The sequence below is a fragment of the Orycteropus afer genome, unplaced genomic scaffold, assembly GCF_000298275.1.
Source record: "Orycteropus afer afer isolate SDZICR_OR568_19922 unplaced genomic scaffold, OryAfe1.0 scaffold00515, whole genome shotgun sequence".
Classification (NCBI taxonomy): Eukaryota; Metazoa; Chordata; class Mammalia; order Tubulidentata; family Orycteropodidae; genus Orycteropus; species Orycteropus afer.
Window position 1 is genome coordinate 751012 of NW_006922102.1, and position 18815 is coordinate 769826.

An 18815-nucleotide genomic window follows, 5' to 3' on the forward strand; every position below is an offset into this window, starting at 1 on the left:
GGATCTCTGTTTTCTTTATCTTGAGATGTAATACATACTGTAGAATATAGCCTTTGGTTTTAATCATTGCTTGAATACTTTATTTTAGAAAACTCAGCACAAGTCTGGTTCCCCTGAGGCAGGGGTCAAAGACGTCCCAAATGTCCAACTTTTCCAAACTGCTGTAGCACTCCGTCATCTTTTACATCAACTCATTCTCCACTCCTCAGTCCTCTCCTTCCCATGTGAGGGTTCCATATTTCTCTGTAACATCTCAGAGAACTCACAAACTGCCAAGGAAATGGCTCACGCAGTGCTAGAGCCTGGGAGGCTGGCAAGTCCCAAATCTGTGGGTCAGGCGTTGGTCTGGAGGATTCTTGTAACTTACATGGTTGCAGAGGCTGACAAGCCCAATTCAGCAGGTCAGATGACTGGCCACTGTCTCAAGTCCAGGGGTGAGATGTTTATAAACCAAATGGAGGATCCAAAGTAGAGAGCAAAATTTGCCAGAACATTCACATGTATACCCTCAAGGAAACTAAGGGTGGTGACCTGGGTCACACCTTCCAGCAAGGCGGGACTCAGGAGCCATCCCACCCTTACTAGGATTTACAATATATCAAATAAAATGGAGAACTATGACTAGAAGGACCATATTAAGCAATTCACTATACTACTATCAGTAAATGCTTCAAGTCTTCCTCACTTTCAGCAATGAAGCTTGTGTCATTTGCACATCACAGGTTGTTAATGAGTCTCCAACCCAGATGCCACATTCCTCTTCATATAGTCCAGCTTCTTGGATTATTTGCTCAGCATACAGATTGAATAAGTGTGGGGAAAGGACACAACCCTGACATCTTTCCTGATTTTATACCATGAAGAATCCCACCTGACAGGGCCCACCCTGAGAGCTGAGAGAAGACTTTTTTTTTTTTTGACTGTGCTTTAAGGAAAAAAAAAAAAGATAAAGGAAGAGACAAAAAAATAAATAAATAAACAGGGGAAGAGGCTGGTTATCTTTTTAGCACCCATTAAAACAATCAATTCAGAGTCACAGTTGATGTAATTTCCTGAAGCGTCAAGCAATAATTTTCATAAGAAAACTTTGTCAGTTAGACAAGCAACCAATTCAACAGCTCCTCCGGAATCCAGGGATTCAGGATCCCCTTGTTCTGTCCAAACAACTTCCCGTTGGTCTATGTGTAGGTTCCTCATGAGCACAATTAAATGTTCTGGAATTTCCATTCTTCACAATGTTATCCATAATTTGTTATGATCCAGACAGTCAAATGCCTTTGCATAGTCAATAAAATACAGGTGAACATCTTTCTGGCATTCTTTGCTTTCAGCCAAGATTCATCTGACATCAGCAATGATATCTTTCATTCCATGCCCTGTTCTGAATCCAGCTTGAATTTCTGGCATTCCTTGTCCATGTACCACTGCAACTGTTTATAATAATCTGCAAAATTTTACTTATATGTAATATTAATTATATTGTTTGATAATTTCCACATTCTGTTGGATCATCTTTCTTTGGAATGGGCACAAATATGGATCTCTTCCAGTAGGTCTTCCAAATTTCTTGGCATAAAACAAGTAAGTGCCTCCAGCACTGTATCCATCAGTTGAAACATCTTAATGGTATTCTATCAATTCCTGGATCATTGTTTCTCACCAATTCCTTCCGTGCAGCTTGGACTTCTTCCTTCAATACTATCATGTGCTACCTCCTGAAATGGTTGAACACCAACCAATTTTTTGGGGTACAATGATTTAAATGTATTCCTCCCATATTCTTTTGATGCTTCTTGCATTGTTCAATATTTTGCCCATAGATTACTTCAGTATCACAACTAGAGGCTTGAATTTTTTTCTTTCAGCTTGAGAAATTCCGAACATGTTCGTCCCCTTTGATCTTCCAACTCTAGGTCTTTGCACATTTTGTTGTAATACTTTACTTTGTCCTCTTGAGCTACCCTTTGAACACCTCTGTTCAGCTCTTTTACTTCATCATTTCTTCCATTCACTTTAGGTACTCTCCATTCAAAAACAAGTTTCAGAGTCTTTTCTGACATCCATTTTGGTCTTTTCTTCCTTTCCAGTCTTTTGAATGACTGTTGGCTTTCTTCACGTATGATGTCATTGATGTCATCCCACACCTTGTCTGGTCTTTAGTCATTGTATTCAATGCATCAATTCTGTTCTTCAGATGGTCTTTAAATTCAGCCAGGATATATTCAAGGTCATATTTTGGCTCTCGTGGACTTGTTTTATTTTCTTTAGCTTCAACTTAGACTTGCATATGAGCAATTGATTATCTGTTCCACAGTCAGCCACTGGCCTTGTTCTGATTGATGATATTGAGCTTCTCCATCGTCTCTTTACACAGAAGTAGTCAATTTACTTCCTGTGTATTCCATCTGGTGAGGTCCTTATGTATAGTTACTATTTATGTTGTTTAAAAAAAGGCATTTGCAGTGAATAAGTCATTGGTCATGTAAAATTCTATCATGTCATCTCAGAGATCATTCTATCATCTACTCATGCTTCTTTTTGTTCCAACTTTCTCATTCCAATCACAAGTAATTATCAAAAATCTTGATTCCATGTTTAGTCAATTTCAGACTGCAGAAGTTGGTAAAAATCTTCAACTTCTTCATCTTTGCCTTTAGTAGTCCATTTGTAAATTTGAATCATAGTAGAATTGTTCTTCTTTATAGCTGTATGGTTATTATCCTATCACTGACAGCATTGTACTTCAGGATAGATTTTGAAATGTTCTTTTTGGCAATGAATTCAATGCCATTCCTCTTTGATTTGTCATTCCCAGCATAAGAGGCCACATAATTGTCTGATTCAAAATAGCCAATACCAGCATGCCTAGGCTATCTATCTTATGCATTCCATTTCATTTTTGACAACTTCCAATTTTCCTAGATTCATACTCTGTACATTCCACATTCCTATTATTAATGGATATTTGCAGCTGTTTCTTCTCATTTTGAGTTGTGCCACACCAGCAAATTCAGGTTCTAACAACTCTACTCTATCCATGTCATTAAGGTTGTCTCTATTTTGAGGAAGCGCTCCTCCCCAGTCATATTTTGAGTGCCTTCAAACATGAGGGGCTCATCTTCTGGCACTGTATCAGACAATGTTTCATAGCTATTCATAAGTTTCTCAGTGGCCAGTATTTTTTCAGCAGTGGGCCTGGCCACATCCTTCTTTCTAATCTGTCTTCATCTGGCAGCTCCACTGAAGCCTGTCCACAGTAGGTGATCCTACTGGTATTCAAAATGTCAGTGGCATAACCAGCCTCATAGCAACATGCAAGCCACATAGTACAACATACTGACGGCCATAGACAATAGATAAATGAATGAACATGGCTATGTACCAATAAAACTTTATTCACACAAACAGGTTACCAGGTGGATTTGGCTCAAAGACAGTAGTTTGCCAAGTCCTGTTCTATTTCTACATAAAGAAGAGAGAATTTGAACTGAATCTGTTAAGAACGAAATAGATTTCAACAGATAAAAAGAGGAAAGGAAGAAAAGTATAGGGGTTTATAAGTAGCAGTAAAAGTGGGCCAAGCTTATATTGGATAGCAAGGAAATTTTCTCTGAACATATGATATTTGACTTGAGGTTACTCAAGGAACTCAGCAAGCAATCAAACAAAGAGAACATATTGGCTCATGGGATGGGAAAGTCTAGGAGTAGATCCAGCTTCAGGTGTGGCTTGAGGAAGGTGCTTGATATGTCACTCACAGAAGGTTTCGTGGGCAGGAAAGTGCCTTCACTTGTTCAACAAACATTTATGAAAAATCCTGTTTCACTCCAACCTGTGAGTACAAAGGGTTCCCCAAAGAGCACTATCCTGCCCTCAAGAAGGTTCGGGTTTAGTGGGTGCCACCAGTAAGAGAGAAATCACAGCTGAGAAATGGAGAGGATGACCATCTGAGGCTTTGGTTGAGCATCTGCATCAAGCCACACCTGAAGCTAGACTTCACCTGGACTTTTCAATTCCATGAGCCCATCACTTCCTTTGCATTTGTTTGTTATTGACGGGTCACTTTAACAACTTCAAGTCAAATATTCCTTCTTCAGAGAAACCTACACCAACCCGCCAATGCAATACTAGGACTTCTTTTATACCTGTCTCTGGGTTACATAAATGGTAGACATGCTTGGCAGCTAACCAAAAGGCTGGAGGATCAAGTCCACCCAGAGGCTTTGGAAGAAAGGCCTGGCAATTTACTTCTGAAAAATCAGTCATGGAAAACCCTACGGAGCCCAGTTCTACTGCAACACATGTGAGATCTCCATAAGCCAGAGCTGACTGCACGGCAACAGGTTGCTGGTGTCCCTTGTACCTACTAAAGCCTCCAGTACTTGTCTCCACAGCATATCACAATTGCAATGAAACTGTGTCGTTATGTTAACAGCTTCCCCTAGAGCTCCAGGACACCAGAGGTCTGATTTTATTTGCTGGCCAATTGCAGGTGCTCAATAATTTTATTTTTACAAGTGAAAGGACGGCTACACTTTCAGTTGTTTTGCTAAAAGGTAACCCTGGGTTCTGTTCTAGCCCATTCTTCCAGCCTCCAGGGGGGCTCCTGACAGTTTCCCAGTCCTTGGCACAGTTGGGATCACCTCATGGAAGCCAGGACCAACATGCACAGTTCAGGGGCAGGAGCACAGGGACCCGGCCAACATTCTGAGGGGGATGGCAGGGGTACTTCCTGGCTTCTATCCTCTGTGCCTTTGTTCCATCTCTTAACCCACCTGTAAAGCTGCCTGGCAGCCTGCAGGCCAAAATGGACCTGAAATGAGGCAGAACCCTCCCACCTCCAACAGATCCACTCAGTTTGATGTCGCAGGTCAACAGATCAAACCCAGTCAATGTTCTACTTCTGGTCATTGTTCCAAAATGCTATCCATGCTTCTGAAAATACAGGTGTTGTCTGGAGGGAGTGATAAGAGGACTGGCAGACTTCTCTTCCCTCCCTTCATCTCGGGCCCCATCCCCATAACAAAAGGTGCCCAACAATGATTCCCTGTTTTCTCACCTTATTTCCAGTGAAATTTCCTCGCAAGCTCACAGGTCGGGTCTTCCGGTATGGTCTTGCTAATGCAATTTATGTAACACTTATCATTGCCAACGTTAAAGAAAAGAACGCAGGTAGCTCCCAAGCCTCCAAAGAAATGCACTCTAGTTCATATTCTCATCTGCCTGCTCAGTTTCCTGACAGAGACGGATTGGGAGGGTGGGTGGTGGCGCTGCAAAGTGGTTCCCTTCCTGTGTGAAGGTGATGGGTATATTTCAACACTTTAGATACTCTCAGCTCAAGGGCAAGTTTCAGAGTCTCTTCTGCCATCTGTTTTGGTCTTCTTTTCTCATCTTTTTAGTGACCTCTTGCTTTCTTCATGCATGATGTTCTTGATGTCATCCCACAATTCTTCTGGTTTTCGGTCACTGGTTTTCAATAAATCAAATCTATTCTTTAGATGGTTTCTAAATTCAGGAGAGATATATTCAAGGTCATATTTTGGCTCTTGTGGACTTGTTTTGTCTTTATTGCATTGAGTTGAACTTGCATATAAGCAGTTGATGGTCTATTCCACAATCTGCTCCTGGCCTTGTTTTAGCTGGAGATACTGAGCTTTTCCATCACCTCTTGCCACAGATATAGTCAATCTGATTCCTGTGTGTTCCATCTGGTGAAGTCCACGTGTACAGCCGCCATTTGTGCTGTTGAAAAAAGCTATTTGCAATGAATAAGTCGTTGGTCTTGCAAAATTCTACCATGAGAGTTCCAGCATTATTTCTCTCACCAAGGCCAAATTTTCCAACTACCAGTGATTCTTCTTCGTTTCCAACTTTTGCATTCCAGTCACCAGTGATAATTAACACATCCTGATTGCATGTTTGGTCAATTTCAGACTGTAGAAGTTGATAAAATTCTTCAATCCTCATCTTTGGCTTTGGTGGTTGGTGCATAAATTTGAATAATAGTAATATTAATGGGTCTTCCTTGTAGGTGTATGGATATTATCCTATCACTGACAGCATTGTACTTCGGGACAAATCTTGAAACATCCTTTGTGATGATGAATGCCATGCCATTCCTCTTCAATTTGTCATTCCCGGCATAGTAGATCATATGATTGTCTGATTCAAAATGGCTAAAACCAGTCCATTTCAGCTCACTAATGCCTAGGATATCAATCTTTCCATTCCTTTTCATTTTTTACAACTTCCAATTTTCCTAGATTCATACTTCATAAATTCCAGGTTCTGATTATTAATGGATGTTTGCAGCTGTTTCTCCTCAATTTGAGTTGTGCCACATCAGCAAATGGAGGTCTGGAAAGCTTTACCTTATCCATATGAGTAAGGCTGGTTTTACTCTGATGATGCAGCTCTTTCCCAGTCCTATTTTGAGAGCCTTCTAACCTAAGTGACTCATCCTCCTCCTCTGTATTGCACAATGTTTCCGGACTATTCATAAAGTTGCACAGTATTGTATCAGTGTTTCTCTGCTATTCAAAAGGTTTTCCCTGGCCTATTCTGTGAGAAGTGGATGGCCTCTTCCTTCTTCATAGTCTGTCTCAGTCTGCAAGCCATACTGATACCTGTGCACCATGTGTACCCCACTGGGTTTGAAACACCAGTGACACAGCCTCAAGACTCACAGCAACACATCACCACAGTAGGACAAACCAACAGACAAGTTTATCTCCCTTAGCTGTTTGAAACCTCTCCAACCTCCCCTTATCTGGATCCCTACTGCTGCCTCCTCACTCTGTCCTGGTTCCCCTGGCCTTTTTCTATCCTTTCCCCCACTTTCCCGCCTTGCCACTTTAAGGTGTGGCTTGGGTTCCCTCCCCTCACCTTGATCCCTGAGGCTGACTCCTCAGATAGATAGATAGAAATCATCAAATCACCTCTGACTCATGGAGACCTTATATACAACATAATGACACATTGTCTGGTCCTGTGTCATTCTCAAAATTGCTGCCATGTTCTAATTCATTGTGTGGCTGTGGTGCCCATCCATCTCACAGGGGGCTCCCTCACCCTCTTTGACCCTCTACTTCCCCAATTGCAATGTCCAGTACTAATCCCCTGATGGTGTATGCAAAGCAAGAGAGTCAGACTATGTTCTGTTGTGACCGATAATGTTTTCACTGGCTTGTTTTCAAGAGTAGATGGTTGGGCCTTCCTTTGTAATCTGTGCTAGTCTGGAAGCTCCTCTGAAACTTGTCCACCACAGGTGACCCTGCTGGTATTTGAAACACCGGTGGCATAGCTTCCAGTGTCACAGCAACATGCAAGCCACCACAGTATGACAAGCTGACAGACAAGTGGTGGATGACCAATGATGCAAAGAAGAAGTATCAATGATACAAAAAGGCTTCCCTGGGGATGTGTGTGTCTGTATTTTGCTTCCTCAGTTCATTCAGATCTTACTTGAAAGTTGTCTCCTCAGAGAAGACATCCTTGACCCCTAAAGTAGCCCTCCCACCACTCGATGTCTTTTTACTCCCTGCCCCCCACCTTCCTCCACTTTAGCTCACTTATTACTACCTGAAAGCACAAGCTCCATGAAGGAAGGGGTTTTGTTTTATTTTTTTCCTACTAGCAGCACCCTAGGAAACATAGTAGGTCTTCAATAAGTACCTGTCAAATGAATTAATGAAGTGTGCTGATTTCTGAAGGACCATTGGGAAGGGAACAGAGATTCGTGGCAGTGGGATTAGTTTCACAAATGCCTGTTGGTTGGTCGGGTCATGGCCCATGGGAGGAGCTAAACAAGAGTGGGAGAAGCATGGAGGTGCCCTGGAGCCTCAGGGAGCCAATGAATATTCTAAGCTGGGTGGGAAGGTAGAAAACCCCACTGATTTGCCCTGGGAATGGTCCGCTCTGGCTGCAGAGGGGTGTGGGCCCAAGGGGATGCAGGATTAGCAGGCCATCACAGTCAGGAGACAAGAGTGGCAGCGTGGCCTGGAGGAGCAGCAGTGGACAGAATCAGGAGGGTCTAGATCAACTGAGGAGGTCAAATCCAAAGGACATAGTGGAGGAGGACATAGTGGAGGATCGTCTACAGAAAGTGGAAAAATCCCAGAGCTGCTGAGTCAACTCCACCCCATGGCACTGAGTGTCAGAGTAGAGCCACGCTCCACGGGGTTGTTCATTCCTGTTTGTTATGTGGCGAAAACATTCATGCACACCACTTCCACATTCACAGTTCCATGGCATTGGTTGCATTTTCCATGCCACCTTGACTGCTATCATTTTCCAGCATATCCCACCACCACTACCATAACCTCAGCGCCTCCCACACAAAACTCCTGCCCCGTTGCATCTTTGCTTTTTCTTTCTCATGGATGTTTTTGCTCTTCGCTGTTTCTCACTTTTACTTGGTGGGTGTGGGTGAAAATATACAGAACAAAACACATGCCATCTCAGCAACGGCTCCATGTACAACTCTGTGACTCTATTCTCCAGGTTCTGCTGTGCTTTTCTAAATCATCCTACCACCATTAACGTCAACTCACTGGCCCCGAAGCAGAAACTCCCATCACTGCTAACAATTAATGATCCTTATTTCTACATATTTGCCTATTTCACATAAGTGATATCACACTGTACTTGTCCTTTTGCAACCAACTTATTGCACTCAACGTGACGTTTTCGAGGTTCCTCCTTGTTGTGGCACACATCCACAGAGGCCCATCTAAGGTGTAGCAGGTATGGCACATGCCCCTCACTTGAGGGGGCACCACTGAACGGTATCTCCTGGCCACAGCAGTTTCCATCATCAGCTATACAGACATCGTTCAGCAACTGAAAACCAGTTGCCACCAGTGCTATTTTCCGTGGACGCCCTGCTGCGCATCTAGACTTCATTTCTCTTTATGGCTGTGTAATATCTGTATGGTGTTTGGTGGCTGATTTCTTGGAAGTAGCTCATCAGGCCTTTCTTCTGAAGAGCCTCAGGGTAGACTCGAACCCCCAGCCTTTGGGTTAGCAGATAAGTGCCTTCCTGTTTGCACCCAGGGAAGAAGGGATATGTTGAGAACATCCCCCACGTTTCATTCAAGGAGCAGTAAGACACCACTTGCTGGGTACCTCTCCTTCCAACTCCAAGGGAGAAGCTGAGATTCTTGGAAACCCCAACTGCACTTTTTTTGTTTATTAAGTTTTTATTGTGATTTGGATGAAAGTTTACAGAATAAACTGGTTTTGCATTCACCAGCTTATACATGTTTTGTTTCGTGACATTGATTGCAATGCCCACAGTGTAACAGCGTTCTTTCCACTTCCTTCCTGTGCTGACCATTCCCCTTCATCCTTCCTTCCTACCCACCTCCTATTCATCCCTATCCAGCCCCTCTGGGTTTCACCTCTGGGCTCTGAGCATCAATCTCAGCTCCACAGCCTTCCCTCCCACTCACCTCCCCACACAATGCTTTTCCCACCAAAGCTAAGGCCTCCCGGGTTCGTGGGCACTTATTCTTCATCACATTGGTGATTCTCTTGCTTTCTCCCTGGCTGATCTGAGACAAAGTGCTGGGAAGGGGTCATTGCTAACTCAGGCAGGGGCGGGTGCTGCCTGCAACGGTAACAGCTGCAGGACCCACAGAATTACAATTTCATTCATATTTTATACTCTATCGACAACCTAGCTGGTGAATTTACTCCACCTTTGCAGCCCACTGAGAACCCACATGATATCAAATATCCAGGGCTCCTGTACAATTTCAAAAGACAGGATGCCTCAGGTGGAAGGGAACCGGCCAGAAGAGAACTTTTATTAGTTACCTAGTCTGGCACAAGGGAAGAATATTAACTGACCGTGTTTATGCGAACATGTGCGTGTGTACACATGTGTGCATGTGCACGATTGTGTGTGCGTGCGTGTGTGTGTGTGTGTGTGGCTCAGTGAAAGAGAGAGAACACAGGTAAAGTGTGGAAGGCCCCCACTCACACAGGTGTGTGTGCTCGGGACTCAAAAGTGGAAGGAACTCGAACCCTTTGCCAGCTGCCACCGCCACTTGCTAACTCGTGTTAATGACAGAGCCTTGCACTTCCCTCCAATGAACATAAACAGAGCTGAAAGCTGTTAATAGGTTTGAAACAACATTATGGATTGCTAAAAAAAAAAAAACACCACAATGAGAACCCAAGGGGAAAAGACCCTGCACAGAGAAGCCTGTCCGGAGCCTCCCTGCTTGGGAACAGACCACAGTTGGAAATTATTTACACCCCCTGACCAACGCGGAGGTCAGACGAAGTTCTAACAGCAAACCCACTGGTCGCTGTCACATCACCACAGCTACATACCACTCCCTCCACGCCCTCCTCGGTCAGCAGTTGGCAATGCCCATGAAGAGAAGAAAATGATGAGTTCCAGCCAGGCCACCACGCTGAAGCCTCTGTGCAGCCCCACCTGCATGCAGGCTGCCTTGCTCAGAGGTGGAAACTGTTTCAGCCCGTCAAGCATCAGCTGGCTAAGGAGTGTTGCTATGTCTCTGATTTCAGCCTGGAACCAGTTTTGAGCTCTGCCCATTACTGTGTGACAGCAGTCAAGTTACAAAACCTCTCTGAACCTCGCTGTTTTCCTCTCTCTCTCACTGCCTTGGAGTCAATTCCAACTCATAGTGAACCCCATCAGGATTCCAAGGCTGTAACTCTTTAGAGACAAATTGCCTCATCTTTCTTCCACAGAGCAGCTGGTGGGTTCAAAGCACCGATGTTCTGGTTAGCAGCCAAATGCCTTAGCTGCTACACCACCAGAGCTCCTTCTTCTCCTCTATAAAGCAGGAATAGAAGACACTTACCATCCCACTCTGGATCTGGAATTCTGGATTGATTGAAAGTGATAATACATGTGAAGTGGTTACCAGCCTCGGCAGCTCCCACTTGGTTCAATTAACACTTACTTAGTGCATATTAAACGAACTCTGGTGGCGCAGTGGGCAAGAACTCGGCTACTAACAGAAAGTTCCATGGGTTCAAATCCTTAAAAGAAAGATGAGGTAGTCTGCTTCCATAAAGGTTGACAGCCTGGGAAACCCTATGGGACAGTTCTACTTTGTCCTTCAGGGTCACTATGAGTCAGAATTGACAGCAAGAGGTTTGGTTTTTGTTTAATGTATATTAGATTAGATACTGTTCTAAGCTCTTGATAAGTCTCACTGCATTTAATCCTCAAAACAACTCTATGAGGTTGATGCTACCAGTTTCTCCACTTTATAGGTAAAGAAAGTGAGACAAAGGGACAAGGAGTTTGCCCAAGATCACACCTGGTTCAGAAGGCACACAGTTAACCACTGCACCCCCGGACAGCCATCAGAAATGTTTATCATTCTCATTCTTGCAACCCCTCATTCCAAGCAGTTTCCACATCCTGCTGGCTTCTTCCTTTGATGCACTTCAGACAACTCTTCTGTTCCATTCCCACTGCCATCATCTTAGAGTGGGGATCCATCTGCCATGGTAATTTATGGTGAAAAAATCCACAATTCTCTTCTCCCTCTGCCCCCATTCATCCTGTCCCTCACTTCAAAGTCAACTCTTAAAATAGTACTTTCCACCTGCCCAACCTGCCCAGAGCCCTTCAATGCCCGCTGTTGCCTGCAGAGTGAAGCCCAAACTCCTTGTGGGTCCCACTCCAGCTGTTCCCCAGCAGTGACCCCTGCTCCCCCACACCACCAGCTAGACCACTGTCATCTGACATGGCTGCCCTGGCTGGCACTCTTGCCGGAAGTGACTTCTCTACTCCTTGCCCATCTTGGTGCGTCCTTGCTGTTGTTGGGGGCCATCAAGTCAGCTCCAGCTTGTGGCGACGCCACGTAAAAAAGAATGAGGCACCGTCCAGTCCTGCATCATCTTCATGAGGGTGGACACACTCAAGCTGGGTGTTGTGGCCACTGTGTGTTTTGAGTGCCTTCCAACCCAGAGGGTTCATCTCCCAGCAATATACGGGGTGATGTTCTGTTGGCATAGAGTTTTCAGTGGCTAATTTGAGCAATTAGCTAACCAGGCCTTTCTTCCTTAGACTGGAAGCTGTTAGCAACACAGCTCCCAGCATCAGAGCAATACACAAGCTCCCAAAAGTATGACACACAGATACCAACCCTTTAACGTCCACAGCTCAATTCCAGGGATGACATGTAAACTGAGAACTCCCCTGAGAGGCTGGGAACTAGGGAAAAGCAGGCAACAGAAGAGGTGTCTCCAGAAAGAGAAATCTGGGGCCGATTACTGAATGGGCTGAGAAAGTGAAGAAAGAGAAAGCCAGTGAGCCCAGTGCTGTGGGGCATTACCAGCCATGCCTCCTTCTCTACCTTTGGTCAAAAAAGAAAGCACAACAAGAGGTCTCATACTGGTGTCCAATGATCAAACATGACCCATACATCTTTGCTTGATTCTTTTTTTAATAAGAAAAATGCACATGAACATTCAGATTTCTTGTTTCTCTTTAAAATGAGAGGGTTTAGCCTTCTCTAGACTCACATTCCCCCCTGACACCTCTTGTTGGGTCTGAACAGCAGCTATTCCCTTTAGATGGGCATTTACTCTGCAGTTTGCCACAGTCTTCACCATTCCCTGTTGTCCTCAGCACTGAGGGCAAGTTGACATGTATCGTTATGTTTGCATTGTTGCTTTTTTATACAGGGCCCCGGCGGTGCAACAGTTAAGTGCTCAGCTGCTAACCAGAAGGGTGGTTGTTCAAACCTGACAGCCCTGTGGGAAAAAGGCCTGGTAATCTGCTTTGATAAAGATTAAAAGCAAGAAAACCCTCTGGGAGGTTCTACTCTGTCACGTAGGGTTGCTAGGAGTTGAAATCAGTCAGTGGAAGACAACATTGCTTTTCCTGGAATAGAAAGACATTTCTTTTAACTAAAACTCTGTCGTAAGGTGAAAAACCCAAGAAACCAAAAACAGCACATACTTCATGACAAACAGAAGACTACGTTTTTCTGTAGAAATGAAGAAAGTTCCTGTGTCTTCAGCATGCAAACACCCTGCCCCTTTCACCCTTTGTGCACCTCCCTGGCATTAGAACTTGTGGCCTCAGGTTTTCATCCTTCCCGAGACCCAGAACCTGCCTGTCAAGTCTTGCTCACCTTGACCTTGCTCCCAATCCATCCTCCAAACCATGACTAACTAGGTCTGTCCCCAAAGGCTGAATGCCCTGAACCTTTTCCTAACTTCCTTGTGCCTCCAAAACTTACTCTCCCCTGTGTACACATGATTGTCACAGGTTAGCTGATCACACAGACTCATTCTAACTAAGGTGAGAACGGCTCATGATGGCTACTACTCTACCTCGACCTCTCAAGTTACATTTTAACAGTAGCCTTCCGCACTTTAAACAAGTGTTTGTATATAGCTGTCCTGAACCTTGAAGTGCCTATCAGGAGTTTTAGTGGTGCAACAGTTAAGTGCTTGGCCACTAACTGAAAGGTGGGAGCTTTGAACCCACCAAGCAGCTTTGCAAGAAAAAGATCTGGCGATTTGCTCCCACAAAGATCACTGCCTACAAAACCCGGGGCAGTCTACTGTGTCACATGGGGTCACTAAGGGGTCAAATTTGATTTGATGGCCCCCAACAACAAAGTTCCTACTCAGTTCCTCTCAAGTGCAACACTGTTGACATCTGGAGCCTGAAGAGTCTTCCTTGAGAGGCTGTCTCGTGAACTGTAGGATGCTTCGTAGCATCCCCGGCCTCTACCTACTAGATGCCAGTAGCACCATCCCCCTAGTCATGGCCAGAACCAAAAATGTCTCCAGACATTTCCAAATGTCCTCCAGTAGCAAAATCACCCTAGTTGAAAATCACTGAATGAGCCCAACTTCAGTCCCACCCTGGCTGTCTTGGGGCAGGGAGGGGCAGGTCTGGGCCTCCACACCCAATACAATCAGGGTAAGTCCCAAAACATTGCGTCAGGGGCTGTCTGGGCACTGGGTGATGGGAAGCTGAAAATCTGCACCATCTGCTGAGGTGCCATCACCATCAGCACCAAGTGGCAAGGGCTTTGAGCCTCGTAAACCAGCCAGTGGAAAGGGCAGATGGAGAAGAGGGACCTTCCTGGAGTCCCTCACATCAGCCATCGCCTGCCTCCCCCATCAGCCCTTCTCCACCCACCAGTACGTTCTCCATCCAATGACCCTTTTGGAACGGCCTGGCCATGGATCAGGTGCAAAGAAACTCGGTGGGGCCAGTGAATGATTCTCCTGTCTGAACTCCCCACACATACACACTCGGCTGTCTCTGCTCTCCAGGCTGCCTGATAGGATGGGAAACCCTTTCACTCTGTGCAGCATGAGAACACAGCTTAGTTTTTTATTGACCAAGACAGCAGATTTGTGCCCCTTCTCCCCATACCTGGGTTGCACTGAATCTGCACTGTGGGCTGTCACAGGCTCAGAATTACATGAATTTGCAGCAGCAAATCTGTCTCTGCCACCACTTGCTTGGAATGGTCTTTCCTACCTGGACAAAGCTAAAGGAACCCTTCTAAACTTCCAAACCAAAGCAAATGGCTTTCTTAAGATCATCCAAATACCACGGGAAGAAAGAAAGGGGAAAAGCCCATATAAATCCCAAACAAAAATTAACTATCCAAAGAACTTCCATGACCTCTAAATGCTAAATCCGAATTTTAAGTTTGCTCTCTATTTGCAATTCATTCTCCTCCGTACACAATTAAATCTTACATAGATAATCCTCTACAGAACAGTTCTTAGGTAAACAGCCAGTAACTTTGATTTATTAGAATTAAAAGAAATTCCTAAGGCCAAATTCTGCCATGTTTTAAGAAATATGCCTTGGTTATTCCAGAAATAATTTTGCTTCAGGGACCCAATTAAAGTTATCAAAACTGTACGTTATTCTGCCTGCTAAAGATGCAATATATTTTGTACATACCTCCACAGGTTATTATTTTTCAGGGGTGTCATTCTACAGTTTAAAAATATCCTTCAACCAAGGGGAAGGGTTTTAGGTCACCTAATTCTAAATCCAAAGAAAAAGCACAGATGCTTTGTACTCGTGAAGACCCGGCAGGTTTACTCACAGACGGTGTTGAAAGAAATTGCCAAATAGGTTTGCCTGTGAGATGCTGCAATCTCCAGTCATTTGCAGTTTAAGATGTGGTAAGCACAGTTCACAGGAGGCATCATCAAAAAGTGGTTGTTTGTTTCTGTTGCTGCAAAATTAGGGGGTGTCCCATATGGGCTAGCATTCCATCCATTTATATATGGTAATTACCCTGCAAGAAGTCTGACATTACACACATTACCGGGAATAAAGAGAAACAATGACGGGGACTGTGGATGACAGGCTTTCAAGTGTCTCAGTTCTAGTGGCTGCCACCATTGAAGGTACCGGCCAACCAGGGAGTGGAAGAGATGATGGCGAAGGTGTTACACATGGAATAGAACAGGTAAATGAAAACAGCTCCATTTGTGGCAGCTGTCAAAATATTTGTCGGCCTGATGACTGGGTGGCAGTTCTGACAGATGCCGGCTGGCCAGGGATTTTACTTGCAAACAAGAGCTCAGCAACTTGACCTTTATCATTTCTTAACGAGTAAAGAAGGTGCCTGTCACTCCATGATTTCTATTAGATGGCTTCAAAAAGGGGAGATTTTTTTACAAAGAAAAACCACATTTGTCAATTTCCCAGTTGAAATATCATCAAGTTCAACCTGTGCTAGGTGATCAAATGACCTGGTATGGGACCACCAGGCATGGTGTGGTGTGGGTGGGATGAGGGTCCTCCTAGATCCACAATTACACATGCTAGTTTCCAGATTGCTTCTTTCAGCAAGAACTTAGATTTTTCTTTTTTAATAGTCTGGTCCAGGGGCTGGCAAACATTTTCTGTAACGGGGCAGAGAGTCGACATTTCAGGCTTTGCTGATCGTACAGTCTCTGTCACAACTACTCGATGCTACCATTGTAGCTCAAAAGCAGCGTAGGCATAATATCAGCAAGTACAGCTGTGTTCCAATAAAACTTTATTAACAAGTCTATTTGCAGTGGGTCAGATCTGGCGATGGCCCATAGTTCACTAGCCCCTTGTCTAGTGGTTGGGCCACCTTTATATGCTTTTATATTTCAAAGGTGCTACCACCTATCCAGGCTTTAAAGGGAATCTCTCCAAGTGGCAACTCTGAAATTTTCTCTCAGACAGGCAGAGGGAAAAAGAACACAACAGGACTTTATTTTTCCCCAGTGGACCCCACCTTCCTCCCATGCATATCCTCACATCCACATTAAAAATAGGGACAGGTGCCTTCAGGGTGTTATCACAGAGCAGAAGAGGCTTCAGTTGACCCAAAACGAGAGCCCAGTTGTCCCCAGTTTCTATCATGAATTGGAAAGGTCTCCTGAGAGACTGAATGGACTGAGACGCTCCTTACCCACTCACTCACCAATCCCAGCAAACAGTCCGGCTTCTGTCTCTGGCAAGTGACCCCAACAGCACAAGCTCTACCCCTGCATCCATCACACTCCACACAGATCCCCAAAGTAGGAACTTTTATTCCATTTCACAGGTGATGATGCCTTCTCTGTGCATTGGAAGGTGGGTCTTTTGAGTTTTTGTTTTGTTTAAAGCATCACTTTTCTCCAAGCTAAATATCTCAAAGTTTCTAGTGCTTTCTAGAAGAGCCAGCTTTCCTCCCATCCCTATTGATAAAAACATAATGGTTAATTTCACATTTAACTCATTTGTTTTTCTAAGTTCTTGAGGACAGGTAGTCCCCAACTTACAATGAGTTTCCATTCCCACGGCTCTGTCATAAGTCCATTCTAACATAAGTTAAATACCTCTTTTTAGTTTTCCTTATTACTGCCTTTATAAATCACAGCGACCATCTGCAAATGAGCAGCTGAAATTGATCCCATCAGCATGTTACCACTGCAGTACGTATGTTATACATGTTACTAACCATAAGATGTACAAAGTGAAACACACACACAACGGTAAGTATACTTGATCTGAACTCGACTCCATTGTAAATCGAGGACTACCTGTATTCTGAATTCATTCTCAGCATAATTTCTCCCAGCACTGTATCTAAAATCTTAAACGTAATGTGTTAACATTAGTTCCCCAACTTCTGAGGTGGATCAGCTGGGCCTGGCCTTGTTTAAGACTCCAGCCTTGTCGCTCAGCCTCTGGCAGCTCCCGCCCTGTCCTCCCAGCCAGCAGGGCTAGGAGCAGAAAATGCTGTGCTCCTGGGACCAGGTCAGGGAGCATCTGTAAGAGGCTGGAGGTGGCTTTTGGAGCCCTCCTGGAACAATTTAAATAACAAGGGTCAGGATTAGCCCTTTGTAGAATCAGTTGGAAAAAAAAAAATCAGCAGAAGCAGTGAAATGCGAAAGGTGGGGGACCTTTTTCCTCTCACAATAGTTCCATTTCCATCTTGCTAAGCACACACAGCCCAGATTATATTGCCTTCTCCCGACTTGTACACACACTTCCTTTTTGCCATAAACACACACACGCCTCTATAGATGAAAACAGATTTTAATATAGAAACCCCGGTATCTATAATTCATGCTCTTTACCCTTTACATATTTATTCTGCATTTTAATTAAGGCCAAAATCTGAATACTTTAGATGGATGGTTTCTTTTTTCTTCTGTGCATAGCTTATAGGCAAATTACCTGGCAGAAGCCCAAATGTTAAGCAAACACAATAGAGCATGAGACCAGAGAACACTATCTTCACACAACTGGCCCAGGAGAGTTTAGAAAGCTCTCGCTTCTCAAGGTACCCTCTCAAGACTGGCAAGACTCGGCCCCCACCTGCAGTCACAGAAGAAGGCCAGGCTAAGCCATCAGAGTTTGGGGATTACCGGGATAAAGCCCATCTCCATGGGACACCAGTGGTCAGTCTTCTGTAGTGACATCGGAGGAAGCAGGGGACAAAGTGTCAGAGGGGATGGAAAGAGGTTTGGGAAGACCTCTGAAGTGTGCCGGGAATTTAGCAACCAATTCTACAATTGTGCTTCCTAATATCTACAGTGAAATCACCCAGCTAGCTCAAAGAACAGACCTGTAATTATTGTTGGGTGCCATTGAGTTTATCTCCAGTCCTAAGGACCCCATGAGACATAGTAGAACTGCCCCCTAGGTTTTTCTAGGCTGTCATCTTTAAGGGAGCAGATCACCACAGAACTGCCAGGTGAGTTGGAACCACCAGTCTCTTGGTCAGCAGCCAAGCACCTAACCATTGCACCACCAGGCCTCCTTAGATCTAGAATCCAAAAGGCCGAAAGCTCACACTTGACATCCAGTCAAAAGGGCCAGATTTTTCAATGAAATGTCAGATGCTTCAAAGCCCTAGGAGGTTTCCCCACGGATAACCCATCAGGGAAGGTGTAGTGGTTAAATTTGTGTGTTGACTCGGCTGGGCCTGGGTGAGTGGCTGGGAAGCCGGTGGTAGTTATTCCCCATGATGAGACTGGCAATCAGCTCCATGGTGGGATATACCACAAGCAGCTGAGTAGCTGCCTTTGGGATATGGTCTGCTTCCTGTATATGAGGAGAAGCCTTGGGGATGTTGTTGTTGTTAGGTGCCATCGAATCATCTCCGACTCATAGTGACCCCATGCACAGCAAACTGAAACACTGCCCGATCCCACACCAGCTCCATGATCGCTACTATATTTGAACCCATCATCGCAGCCACCATGTCAATCCATCTCATTGAAGGCCACCCCCTCTTTCGTCGACCCTCCACCCTACCAAGCATGACATCCTTCTCCAGGGAATGGTCCCTTCTGACAACATG